The 14,505-nt window shown below is 41.1% G+C and overlaps 1 protein-coding gene across 8 annotated transcripts in view; it reads right to left on the reverse strand.

Annotated features, from left to right (window-relative positions):
* IP6K1 (inositol hexakisphosphate kinase 1) overlaps positions 1-14,505 on the reverse strand; it is a 36,220-nt gene that overhangs the window by 17,233 nt on the left and 4,482 nt on the right. For all 8 annotated transcript variants that reach the window (XM_015641187.3, XM_015641188.3, XM_015641183.3 and 5 more), the window contains one exon: positions 13,996-14,095. The gene's annotated coding sequence lies outside the window, so the exon portion shown is untranslated. The remainder of the gene's footprint in view (positions 1-13,995; positions 14,096-14,505) is intronic.

A 14,505-nucleotide genomic window follows, 5' to 3' on the forward strand; every position in this document is an offset into this window, starting at 1 on the left:
AACATGTATCTCATGCTATAGTTCCACGACTGCTTAAGTAAATCTAAGTCAGCATTCTTCAAACCCATCCTCTCTCCTGAGTCAGCACTGGCACTCACCAATCCTGCTCAGAAACCAGCCTGGCAAACAAGTTAACCCGGAAAAAAAGAAAAGTTGTTTTTGCCAATGTGGCTTCCTGAACTGGTTTACTGCCAGTGCCCAACGAAAGTAAAAGGGGACAATCACTGAGCAGGGCAAGGGCAGGCACAAGAGAAGCAGAGCCAGCTCCAGCTGCCCTGCAAACACACACTCAAAGAACAGTCTCGCCCCCGACTTTAAAGAGACCTGAGTCGTCATTTGCAGCAGAAACATCATTTGACTTTTTCACCTCTCCTGACACCATCTTTACACCAGCATCAGCACCCCTGCAGACAGCTACATTAAGTACCCAATCTGGTAGGAAAACAAAACAATATATGAAACAAAACAAAAAGCCTTCCGTTTTCAGCTGGATCAGGTCCCTAATACATCTGCCCAACAATTCCCCAGCATCAAAAGATGAGAGAAAGTGGGAACCGAGGCACAGCAAAACTCCAGCTTCAAGCAACTGTGAAGCTGCTCTCTTACTCAACATAGATAAAATTTCACAATGTAACTACCTAATAGCTATACAAAACCACTTTGGTTCTAAAGATTTAAACAGTACATTAAAAAATCTGCAATCTAATTCTTCATGTTTTCATCTTCCACAACACACCATTAATATTTAAAATGCCCCATTTCCTCAAAAATAAATCTTTAATTTATTTGATACCAGCATTATTTTCACAGCAAAAGAGCTGCTGAAATATATAGAGGAGAGTGAGGAACTGCCTGTTGTGATTAAATAGGGCATGACAAACAGCAGCAGCATGCACAAGCAGTACTGGGGAGCAAAGCCAGGGGGAACAGTGACAACAACATTATTCAAACTACACCGATTCATGAACAACAAAGAATTCTTAGAAACTGCTGCCTGGGTTACATCCAAGGTTCTCTTTACCTTGGTTAAGCTATTAAGAAAGTCACTTCAGAAAGCTCACCACTTCTGCACAACGAAGCTTTTTAGGAAGGAAGAGTTGATCCATCTAAAGGGCTCTGTGTAGGAAAACACTGCAGCAGCTCCTGTGAAGCAATGGAGTTGCAACAAGGCTGAAGGTGACACGGAGCTGGAAGGAGTCATTTGTCCCCTGTCTCACCATGAAAGGGCTCTTTTGCCAACACAGGTCCAAAAAGCTGTGCCTGTGTATGCACTCCTCAACTGCTGGAGAGCAAACACATCACCCTTGGCTGTGCACAGCAATTCCTCAATGGCAGGGACATCGTAGGGTCTCCTTAGGATCACTAAGGCACGCTTCATGACTCCAGCCTCACACCCAGTTCCTCATGATCGACATCTGCTGCAGCAAGCTCTCATCACTGCTTGTGATACCTAACTCTGGACACTGTATTCAACAAATTGGGGATTCTGGGAAGGCCCAGCTCTGCCTTAGAGATGCAAAAAATTTAGTTTTTACTTGGCATCTGGCTGCCATGTGAAGGACAGTACACTCAAAGAACAGACTGGGCCACTGCCATGCAGAATTCACTCCCCCAAAATTCAGAGATTAAGCTGTGGCTGCTGCTGGAACAAGCAGCAAGTTTTCATTGTATTTGGACATTTTTGCAAAAAAAATAGGTCTGTCAAAGAAAACACTAAGTTTATGAGCAAATGCTACATCTCTGCCACAAGACATCACTAAAGTATCATAAATCACAAGCAAGAAGTTAATAAATTTCCAGCTGCTGACAGTGACTAACGTTGAAAGTACTGCACTTTAATACTACAGGGTTTTTTAAACATTAAGGAAATTAAGTAAAGCTGTCATTTAGGACTGCATTTAGACATGTGAATTTCTCACAACTCTACATCACAAGCAAAATACAGATGCAACAAAATAAGGCAAAGGTAAAACTGGTGAAGGTGCAGGGCACAAAGGAGAAGCACATGGTTGTCCCCTTTAGATCAAGGTGTCTCACGGGGAACAGACCAGTATCTTTATGCAGAGACTCCATAACCCTGTCACACAAGATTATCAACCCATATACACACAGCTGTCTTCTGGCAGGTAGTCAAACCTGAGGCAGTGGGAGTTTTACAGGGGTCAAGACTCTTGCAGGATTCATCTAGATCTATTTTCTGCTGCTGTGAGATGAAATATGAAAATGGGAGAGGAATTGATCATAGAGGCAATAGAGCTCTGCACAGGGATTGTTTCTCACCCCGCAAAAGGTGACCTTCCAAAGCCTCTGATTCTCCTCTGCTTTAAGAGGATTATGAATCCTACCCTTGGGAGACTTCTGCTCAGCTACCAGCCCACTGCTATTACACATTAACCCTATGTCTTGTGTCCTCATTTCTATCAGCAGAGAGATATTAGAAAAATTTATAAGATCACTCAAAACCAGACTTTTAATGGAATCTCTAATGCAAGTAAGGAAAGCCACAGCCAGTGATGTTTGGAGGGGACTGTTCTTTGTGCTGTCACACACCCAGCTGCAGATCTGCTTAGTGCTTCCCTGTTCAAATCCCAGTTCAGCTTATCTGCTCATGCAGGCTGCTGACTACCCTGGAAGCAGACATTTCATCAAGGAAAGACTGAAAAGCAAGTATCATCATCTACTAAAAAATTAGGGCAAATGTAGTGAATGTGGTTCCCAGCTCCTCAGCTCATGTACTGAAGCAGAGCCTCAGCAGGCACCATGCCCAGGTGGGCTGTCAGGAAGTGAGAGCAGCAATGCCCTGCAAGAACATGCTGGCACCTCAGAGGGAAAGCCAAGGAGCAGAATGCAGCACATTCAGTTACATAAATCCTTCTTCTACACAGACATCAGACACCAAGAATTTGAAGACAACTTTTCCCCTGTTCTTTTGGGATGTTTTTTCACGTTCCAACAAGACACTATTTTTACACTTCTGAATGGAGTCTACAAAGCAAATCCTGAATCTTCCCTACACAACATAACCAGAAATCATTCCCCTTGCCACTTAACAACATGCAGATATAAGGCAATCCATCCTGCCATAGAGGTGAACATGTACATTTTTTCTTCATAAGGTAATCAAAGTTACAATGCATTATGAATTCCACAGTTACAAAAAACTGTGGGACTAGACATGAAGGGAAACCTCAACAGGAAGGAACACACTGCCAGCATCTCTGTGAATGGAGATCTAAGACGAGATTAGACACAAGCTAAATCTAATGGACACAGTCAGTTCCCATTTGGGACAAATGGCAAAGTGTTCTCAGAAGGAAAAAAAAAGTACTGGCTAACACAGGAGAAGATCTCAGATGCATCTGTAAGAACATTCCATGGTTTTGGCTGTTTCAGACTACACAGTGCAATAGCAAAGTGCAGCCAAGACTTTAAGAGTTGTAACAAGCAACTGTACAGAGAAGCTATAGGGTTAACCACAGACACACAAAAGCCATAAGGAGCTGAACCCATGAAAAATTACTACAAAAGCCACAAACGCAGAGGAGCTAAAATTACATTCCTTAGGCAGCTCTGTTAAAATAAGAATGATCTATAGCTTTCCAAGAGAGCACTAACTGAAAGACAAATGTAAGCAGCTTGTGGTGAACTCTGATTTTTAGTACTGTTCTCAACTTTTAAATTATGATGCTTTTAAAACAAAAAACAGCTTTGATTAGAAAGTCAGTTGCGGCAGATAATTGATCTCCACAGAAAAGTAGACAACTAGGACAAAAAATGAACTCCTAATTGCTATTTTTGATTCTGCAGTGGCAAAAAACCTCAAGACCAGTGTTATGTAAGACCATTAACCTCTTTGCTCATAACTGGCACCTTAATTTAGCACACTACCACATTAGAAAGCTTAAACTGAATTCTTAATTCCAACACATACCACTGGCTGCAGCAAGGCAGTAATAGCAGTACTGGAGAAGATAAAAAAAATAAATCCCAAAGCAAACAGCATACACTGAATTTTGCAATTACAGTTCTTGGGCATAAGTATATATACCTTAGCCTGACCAGATCATATGAAACAGTATTCTAGTATTCTTTTCAGACTGGCAATCCTGAAAAGATTATCAGATGCTCCACAGTATCTTAGGTAAACTCAAGAGAATTCCAAGTAGACATTAGGTACAGAAAACCTCCAGATCACCTTTTATAACAGCAAGTTTGTCAAACCCTAAGAAGCTGTAACCCATTGAAAACCAAATCACTTTGTTTTAACTGATTGTTTTTCTTTGTTTCAAACTAAACTCAAAGCATTCCAAACACATCCTCCCTAGGTATGACTGAAATCTCCAAAACTATGATGTATTGTATTTAGCTATAGCTCAGTGGCAATCACAAATACACATGGCTGAATGAAAAACAAAACAAGGTAATCTTGAAGAACATTCATGTGAACCACCCCCCACTTCTTCCCAAGAAAAGACAGATTAATCTTCTATACTGATAATGAGCCAGACTGATGAATTTCAACCAGACAGACTCTTAAATACTGTCTTCCATCCACTCTTATCACATTGTGGCAAAGAATGACATTCAGGAGGAAAAAAAAAGACTGATTAGGAGCCTACTTTCAGAAGCTAATGTCCTGTGTGGAAAGAGCTCTATGAATCACTCGTTCATCCGCCTCTGACTCCATTTACTCTTCAGAATTCCCTGATGTGCTTGAATTCATACTCCACCCATCCAGTCTGTAATGTCCCAACTTGCATACAAGAATACTGTGGGAGAGTGTCAAAACACCCAGTAAACTTAAGCTAAATGGCCTCTAGTGCTCTTCCTCATCCACAAATCCGATTATTTTATCACAGAAGACAATGAAGTGCGTCAGACACAACTTACAGTCAGTAAATCCATACTAACTGTTCCCAGTCACATTCCTTCACATGTTTCACACTGGAAAGGTGTACCAAGAGGACCTGACCCGTGACTGTCCCCAGGACTCAAGTGAGATTGACTACCCTGGATTATCCTCTGGGCCTGGTTTGAAGCTAAGTGATCAGAGATGTGCCAGCAATCCTGTGCTTTTTCCAAGATGACCAAGGCTGGCACCACAGCACCAATGGCTCCCATGGGCTCCCATGGCTCCAATTCTCTCAAGTAATCTCACACTCTGTTTCCATTGGCTTCTGACTGCTGTTTCCTCTTTCAACTGTGTCTCTAGACACAAGAACCAGGAGACCTTGCAACTGAAGACTCACTCAGGCATGAAAAATCACCAAATACCTCAAGGAAGTCTGTGCATCATTCATCCAGCCCCCTTATGCAGCAGTCTTTCTATACCCTTTTACTGCCAGTGTAGAGGTTATGTCAAAAGTATCAGGAATGTTGCAAAAAACACTTCCTATGAGAAAGTAGATGCTTCCTCCATTCAAAGACAGAAATGTAGACTAACATGGCCAAGTTTTTTCTGTCTGTATTCCAGGCTGTCAAAGAAACCCCAGGTCACTTTGCAGACATAAAACAAACTTGCTGGAGTTGCATGACCCCATTTCTAAAACATTTGGCAAAACAGCCTCCTTCTCACTGCTGGCCAGGCTGAGTGTATTTAGCAAATGGAAGCTAGGTCTGTAAAGAGCAAACCTAGACACAACCCCCCCTCAAAATTCGCTAAGAAAGTTGCATGGAGAAGCTTCTTTCCAGCTTTAATTAAGAATAAAAATCTAGATGACAGAATAAGAAACTGTGAATTTCCCACAATTAGATGCCATCTGTCCAGACTGCTCTTGGTATAGAAATGGGGATGTTTTATGATCTCCATTCTGTCATGGCTTTAACACACATATCATTTCAGGGTATGAGATGAGGGGGAGCTGCAGGAGAGAACTCTGAGCTGTTGCAATGCTCCCCAAGAGCAAGGAGAGCCAAGGCAGGGAAGGCCTGCAGCCCAGGTCGCTGCTGCAGGCTCCTGGCACTGAGCAGGCGTTTCATTGTGCCACGCTCCCACTGCCAGGGCGGCGGCAGTGCCTGCTGTGCCTGAAAGCCAGCACGGAAGTGTCACAAAACCAAACAAAAGTACTTTTAATCAAACTCCGCAACTCGCAAGTCTCCCCTGCCCCCTTCTGGGAACAACATGGATTTGAAAACTTCAGTATCTTCTTCCAGTGATAAAATTGTTTACGTGGGGAAACAACAAAAAAAAAAACCAGAAAGAGCTTTTGCCTCAAGCATGAGTCCCTTCAGCAAAGACATGGATGTTATTAAATGCATCTCCTGCAGCAGCAGAGGCAGACTCAAGCTGGATTTTCTTCACCCAGACACTGAAGCCACTGTCAGAAACTCTTGCCTGCCAGAAAATGGCCGGACAACTCACGGCAGCTCAGCTCTCATGACTGAGCTGATTCACTCCTCAGGTCATGATGCAGATGCGCAATGCAGGCTCCCTGCCCTCTACCCCAATAACTCAGCTACTTACTTCCCCAAAATAAAAATATAATAAAAGAAGAAAGTATAGAAAAAATAGCAACTGCAGCAAAACTTGCATGATATACAATAACTGGTCAAAAACCTTCTCCACAACTTATAGAAACCACACTCTATTAAGCTGCTGACTGAGACCTGAGTTAAGCAAAAATCCCTTTGCAGTGACTTATTTATGTTGAGACTTTAAATGTTAAAGACAAACAGGCCTCATTAGGGCCGGAGGCAAAAAGTTCTTCCTCCTGCCTCTTCCTACCACTGCTAACAAGGAAAACACCACACTGCTGTTTATATGTGCAGTTTTCCATTTCACAATGCTTAAAGAAAAAAAGTTGCACTTTCCCCTTCACCTTCAGAATACAGTCCTGCAATACTCTGCTACTCAGAAAACTTACACAGATATTCAAACACTTTTCCTTTGTCTTGGCTTTGCATGTAGAGTACAGAGGAGAGCTAAGCCAAGACCCCACACCTCATTCCCACCTGGGAAAAGGAGAAGGGAATTTTCAAAGCATGGCTACTGGAAAGCAGCCATTTAGGATCTGTGAAGGGAAATGTTTCTCATCTTGAAGAGACTGACCCCACAGTCAAGATCCAGACACTCCATCCAAAGAGCACACTGTGAACAACAACACGTCCTGTGCAAAAGGAGGGGAGAGCAAAGGCAGCTGGTAAGGAGCAGAAGCTGGCCCCAGTACTCAGGAAGCAGCGCAAATGTTTTGTTTCCTTAGGAATTAGGACAATATATAGATTTAAACCCATCAAGTCTAAGATTAAGCCTCAAAATGAAACACACACTTGCCACGAAGAACCATCACAAGCCAGCTAATCTAACCCTTAGAGCCTCTGTAAACCAGTGTTTGATTTGGTTCACTTCAAGCTCACTGTAAAGCAGCTTTACAATTCCTATCATACACTGTGGGCTGTGACACTACTGTGATCCATCTCCTCCTCAGATCTATACATTGCCCTTTTTCTGAGCTGCCTGAGAATTAATTATATGGAAATGAACAGCATTAGATAAGGAGATTCCAAGCAACTGGTTCTCTTAAAGGAGCTGGGGACTGCAGGATCTCTGCCTTCAGAATATCTTTGGGAATGTCCATTCAGTACAACTCCTGTTGTTAGAGAATGAGTTTAACACACAAACAAGCAAAACACTCATCTCCTGTCTTCTGTGAACAGAAACAAACATCTGCTCAGCCATGGCCTGGGCTCTATCTCTGCCTCTTGTCACCACCAGATCACATCAGAGCAGCATCCTGACTGAGGATGTTCTGCCCAAGTTGTAGATGATACACAAACAGCAGCTCTGAACAAAAAGATTAACACTATGACTTTTAATATGTTGTCTGCATAAGCTCCACCTACTCCTCGATGGAATGCAAGCCACTAACAGCTTCACAGCCTCATGTGAGCTGGAATTTCAGTACCCAAGAGGACTTTAATCTCACATATGCAGACAGAGATACACCAAGACAGTTTGGCAGTTACAACACCATTTGAGAGAGAATGGAGGGGCATATGCATCAGAATTTTCTCTTTCTCTAACTGTGAAGATAAAGCTAAACAAACATTTTGCCTCAGCTACGCTCGTCTTTTTCTACACAGGGAAGCAGAAAACACTTACATTTGGCAAGTTCTTAACGGCACCCTGCAGTTTTATCAGACAGAACTTCTGTCTGAACACTGGTAAAACACTTAAAGCCAGGAGAAATGCAGTAGTTCTTACATCTCTCTGCTGAAGCTTAACAGGTCAGAAAAGTGCTCAGATGATCTTGTTAACAGATTCTTTAGATAACTTTTAGATAACCATAATCTACCTGAGATTACCCAAATGGAAAGGAAAGAACCAGGAATAGGCTACTGGTTTTGATGCTTCCACTGAATGTTTCCATGAGTTTGGTCAAACCATTCAGTTATGGTATGCTTCAGCCAGCAGAAAAACAGCTTTTCAGAAAGGAAAAATTTACTTGCCCATCTTGCTGCTTTTATACCATATTTTAATGCCAGAAGTTTGGCAATCATTTCACTTTTCAAGATCCTCTTGCACTTCATTTCAACTTAGTCTTGCCTGTTAATTAAACTTCTCAAAATATAAAGAATTTGTGTCCCAGTAAATGAACAACTGAATTGTTTTTGTTAATATGGACTCAAATTAGGGCACCTCTTTGAAGTGAATGTGGGGCTGTTTGGCTGAAGATCCAAATCCTTGAGCAACTTTTCTGTTTATATGGCAGAAACAGAAAGACAATCTAGGAACACATCAGTCCAACAGAAAGACTAAGGGAATAAAAGCAAGATTATCCAAACAAGCTCATTTCAACCTGGTAAACAAATTCTTGTGCCAAAAGCACAAGGAGCAGTTTTTACCTAGTGGTTTGTTCTGCTACTATAATTCTGAGACATCAACACTAAACAAAATTTGGGGTTTTCTTAAACATCTGAAAAAGGTCAGAGAAATGCAAGGCAGTCAGTTATACAGTACTCCAGATTATACCAATGCTCAGGACACTGCTTAATTTACTGTATGAGAAAATGGAACTGCAGATTGTCCTGTAATTTCAAGCAGACACACATAAATATAGCAGGGTTTATATGGATAGGTAAAATCTTCTTTGCCCAACTGAGAGATGCCCTACTCTCCTGCTGCAATCCCTTCTAACTTTATATTGCCAGTGAAAAAATTAGTTCAGCTGGAAAAGGCATATTTTGGGCCCCCACATTTCTATCTAGTTTTTTTTATTCCTTGAAGAAAGTGCAACTCACAATGTCAAATAAAGTACTTCACTCTTTACCTTCTCAACACCTCCAGCAAAACAAGCTTTGCCTTAGAAAAGTCATTTTATCACTATCAGTGCATCTACATTAAGGGATTCCACTGGTAGAGCTTCACTAGGTAAGGATGAACATGCTGATTAATTCAGCTGTCCCAAGCAGTTGTAGCAGAAACAACCTTATAAGCACGTCCACAGGGAGTTAAAGCCACATAATCACATTGCAAATCCATGCCCCCTACTTGATGCCAGTTTAATTTTCCTAAGCAGGTGACCCTTGAGGGTCACAGGCAAGAAAACATGAGCTATAACTTCTCAACTGGACACTTCACAGTGATTTTTTTCTCCATAAGGAAGTACCAAAGGAAGGTATATTCTTATATACAGTATATTCTCTTGTACTGTCAAACCACTAAAAAAACAAAATAAAAACACTGAAAAGGAAAGAGAAAAAAATGAGCTCTACATTAGGGGGGGAAAATATCTCAATGCAAGTGCTGCAAGAAAGTAAATAATGACATGGAATATTCAAGGACAAAAGGCAAGATTTCATTTTTGAGGTTTGGAATGGGAAGTAACAAGGTCTGTCATGGCAAATATACTTTAGACAAAGACAGTGCACTAAATCTAGTACTTAATTTAAGTAGAATATATGACATAGTATGTGATGGGACTGAAAGCTAAGGTAGTCATTTCATATGAAACTAGCTAAAACTCTAAGCAGAATTTCATACAAGGATACTCTCATCCCTTCAATATGGCAGAATACACATGACACATAACCCAGGGTCATGGAGAGGATTTTGAGCTGGGCCTGTTGTTATCCTGTAACTCTCCTGAGGATCAGCATAATCTGCAAGGCTTTCAATCACTCATACTGAAAATCTTAAAGCTGTTACAATACCTTGGGGTTGTTTTGTGGCTTGCAGCATGCTCTGGAAGGTAAAGGACAAAGAATTAACAGGAGGCTCAGCCACCTGAGTGGAAATGAAAGGCAATGTGAACCTGAGACTGTCTTCTCAGGAGACACAGGCAATTGGTCAAGACAATCACAACTTCAGCGTTGGCAAGGTGCTAGGTTTTCCGAAGGACAAAACCCCAAACCTGGCACTTAAATATCTGCAAGATGATTTTACCTAATCACAAGCCAGTACAACCACCCTTCAGTGTTTTCTTCTAGCAAACCTCACACTTGCAAGGGATCCAGTGCAACTTGGCTTTGCAAAAGGGAATGCCCAAGAAGGGAGCTCCTAACACAGTTCACTCCACTGTATTTCTCAAGCACCTTCCAAAGGGACCTTTAATATTCCAAATCTCCATTATTACTCTCCTATACACTAACCCTAGGCAGCAGGCCCTTGAAATGCTCTACCACACTAACCAGCTCTGTTTAAAGGTTTGAAACAAGAAGCTTCTCCCCTCCATTTGAAGTAAAGAATCAGACAAAGCCTATATTTAACTTCCTGTTCACTGAAGCAGTCGTAAACAAGTCCCTGTAAACACTCTACAGGTCACAAATTCCCAATATCTTATCTAAATGTTAAGCTGCTGAAGTGGATCTCAAAGCTCCTTCCAACAGGCTTTCTAGTGTGCCATTTACAACAGCTGAGGCCACTGGTTATGTAAGAGATGTAAAGCCAAAACAAAAAGAAAGTATGATAAACCTGATATGTCAAATTGGTTTGTAGAAAATTAAATGCAGCACCTGCATAGACATAAAAAATCTTCAGCCTCATATGCTAAAAAAGCCCAGCAAACTCATCTGGAAGTCACACAAATTGTGGCAAGCTTGTTTTTAACAGCAAAACCTCTCTCAAGTGTATTACAGCTACCTCGGTTTTTCACACTTTAAATTATTCTGAAGACACTGCAAGGCCATGCTGCAGGTTGGTTTGGGTTGGGTTTTTTCCTGCAAAATAATTCTGCTAAATCACACGTGTTCTCACAGCCACAATACATCACAGGCTGTATATATCTAAGGAAAACCAATTTCCCTTTAATTTTCTCTTCCAGATCAATAAAGTGTGATAACACGTGCCAAAAGTGTATCATCTCAGGCTGAAAAACACAAAATAACAAGAATTATGGGTGGAAAATAGCACAGAGTTCTCTTCCTTGGGAATCATAAAAAAACCCTGCAAATGACAGGAAACCTGAAACAAAGTGCTTTGCAGTCACACAAGAGTCAGCCTGGCAAGCTCACTACCATGGGACACTGATCTTTGGCAGAATTCTTAAAAGGTTTGGAATTTTCTTCTGGTTGTCAGGTCCCAATGGGATAAACTTCAAAAAACAAAGTCTCAAACACTTCACCATCCAACCTATGATCTTTAATTGCCAGGTTTTAGAAAGGTATTTTAACTGCAGTGAATAAAGACCTTGATTCACTTTTGGCTGGTAAATGATACAATACCCTTAACTATTTTAAATAAGAATATTTGAGCCAAGCTGTATTCACAAATCAGAACTAATCTTTAAAACTACTGTTTTTTGTCATTAGGTGAACCAAATTGTCAACAGGTCCAGTTTTCTAAATTTTTATTGCTGAAATTCACTGGAAGTGTCAGTGTTAAGGATGCTACATAACTAACACACAGACCACAGAAATGGAAACTTCAGTGATCTTACTTAACTAAAGCTAAGAATAATTAAGGGGAAAAACAGAAACCCCTAAGTGCTGTTGTTACAGGAAAAAAAACAAACTAGTGTGCAGAGCACCTGAAGAAAAGTGAGAACTATTCAGACTCTGCATGATGTACAACAGTGATACCTATTCAGTCTGACTAAAATAGAGTTAGAGGTTTTTCCTCAGTTCTATAAAAATAAAAGATGCATAAAGCATGCCTGATAATGCTTATTGGTTCACATTTAGCTTGCTGTCAAATTTTAATAAGTGTATTCAGGTCAAGACTTGTGGTAAGAACTGTGAAGTATTAAGACCTCAATTACATAAAGAAGATTTATTCCCAACTAAAGGAAATGCCACTTGCACAGCATAAAAAAACACACTTACAATATCTGGTTCTAATGGAATATAAAGCAAATCACGCCATTATTTGCAAAAGTAAGGGGATCCATAAACATTTTATACAGTGTCACACTTAATCTGAGTAAAATTCACATATTTGAGACAAACATGATGTAGGTTTTATTACAGGAAGCGTGGGGGTGTTTAAGAAGCTATCTAAAAAAAAAACCTGCATATGTATTGTTTCAACACAAATTAAGATTCAGACTGCTTCAACAATTCTTCCGGGACAGACTCAAAAGACTCAAGTTAAAAGTTCTTTTTATTTCCGTATTTGTGGGATGAGAGTCAAGCCATCAATTCAACAGGTCTATTCCTCAGATGTGTCACACAGCTTTATACAAAGACCACACCTTAGAAAAGTGCAATAAACCTTTCACCAAGCAGCAGTGCTGTGAGGGTCCTCCAAAGCTCAAGGACTTTACCATGTTTTTAACCAGCAAACCAGACAAGAGCAGCATATCTCATCTTCTGCAATAGCTCCAGCAATTTCATGGCAGCTACTCGATGGTTTGATTCAGACACTGAGTAAGACATGGGACTATGTAGCCCCCAGGCTTCTCTCCCAAATCCTTCCTGCTTTAAATAACTCACTGACATCTGCACTCGGTGGTGCACTGATTTTGGTGCTCAGAGCTGCTTATCGCCTATAGTTAGCTGTAATGAGATCATGACTGCTCCCCACACGTGCTTAAGCTGCTCAGACAGTACTGTCAAAGGACACAGAACAAACAGCCAGCCCTATCTTCTTCTGCCCTTTTTAAGATTTCTAAACTCACTTTTGGAAATGCTTGACAATACTTTGATACCAACAATAGAACAACGTTAATTGGAATTAAAGATCACATGATATTTTGCAGTAATGCACTCTAGAAGTTTAAAAAATAGGAAAAATGAGGCTCAGCATAGAACTATGGGGGGGGGAAGAAAAAAGAAATGTCAGAACAGAATATATAAGCTATACAGTAGTTTAGTTTTACATCAGCACTTAAGTCAGCAGTGACAGACACAGGAGCATGCCCTGAAGAGAAGGCAGGAGGAGCTCAGTTTCCTTTTGCATTTCAAACTAGGAAAGACCATTACCCACACAGGTCAGGGGCTTCCCCACCAGGAAACTGAACTGTCTGACAACCACTACTTAAATACACCATGTTTGAATAAAACAAGGTCATTTGAGTCTGTTTATACCACCGGGATACTGAGTCATATCTTTGTTGATAAAGAGCTGGGGAAAAACAGGTATGATTGACTTTCTTCCAAATTCAGAACAGCACAAAGTAACCTCGTTGAAACTGAAAGTCTATCAGAACAGCCTTACCAACCTCCAGCAAACTGACCTCAGAACAGAAAGGAAAAAAGTAGACAATAATAAGAGTTCTGAAATCATCATAAGGTGATTCAGCTGGAAATCAGCCACCTAAATGGCCAGAAGTACTAGACCATAAGTAAGCCTTCAAATCTTGGAATTTTAGTTTTTATTACTAGAACTGACACCAATTTGGTGAATGAACAGGACTGAATTTTTCACTCTGTGTAGTGCACTTACCTGTGTGTTTCTGTAGTATCTTTCAAAGGTAAGACCAAAATTCCCAAAAACTGTATCTACACATCGTTACTTGAAGGGTATACTTACGAAGGGAGAGGTAAAAAGCAAGCAGTTTATTTCTCTTTGCATCTCTAAGGTGGCTGCATATGTATTCTGAGCAAAACAAAAAAAAATACCTTGGAGATGTCACCCAAGCTCCTTTGGCTGAGCAGTCACTGGAATATGGAGCCAACTTCTCACAGCCAAGAGGGAGCAGGACCCCAGAAGCAAGTCAGCCTGCAAAATGATGTATGGAAACGAGTTAGCAAGTCCTAAATTAGCTTTTATTTAGATCTTTACTTGCTTGTCAATTCATAATGTTTGAGAGCACGCCTTCCCTAAAGACTGGGACTGGAATTCACAAGTTCCTTTCAGGATGCAAATGCTCTCACTCATTCCTGTGGGCTCTGACAGATGCTCTTTACCAAACCCACCAGCTGGGCTGAGGGGACACACTGTCCCCAGTTGCCTCAGCCACCCTCAGCTGAGAATTCCCAACCAGGGTGGAGCAGAGCAGGATCCATGGCTGTTTCTCACCAGGCAGGGACAGGCATTAGGGAAGAAAGGCTGAAGCAGAGTATATTAAACCCCAGCAGCTGAACAGGCCTGGTTCACAAGGGAGGTAGTGTTTGGCAAAGCAGCAGGAC

Source organism: Parus major, chromosome 12 (genome assembly GCF_001522545.3).
Source record: "Parus major isolate Abel chromosome 12, Parus_major1.1, whole genome shotgun sequence".
Lineage (NCBI taxonomy): Eukaryota > Metazoa > Chordata > Aves > Passeriformes > Paridae > Parus > Parus major.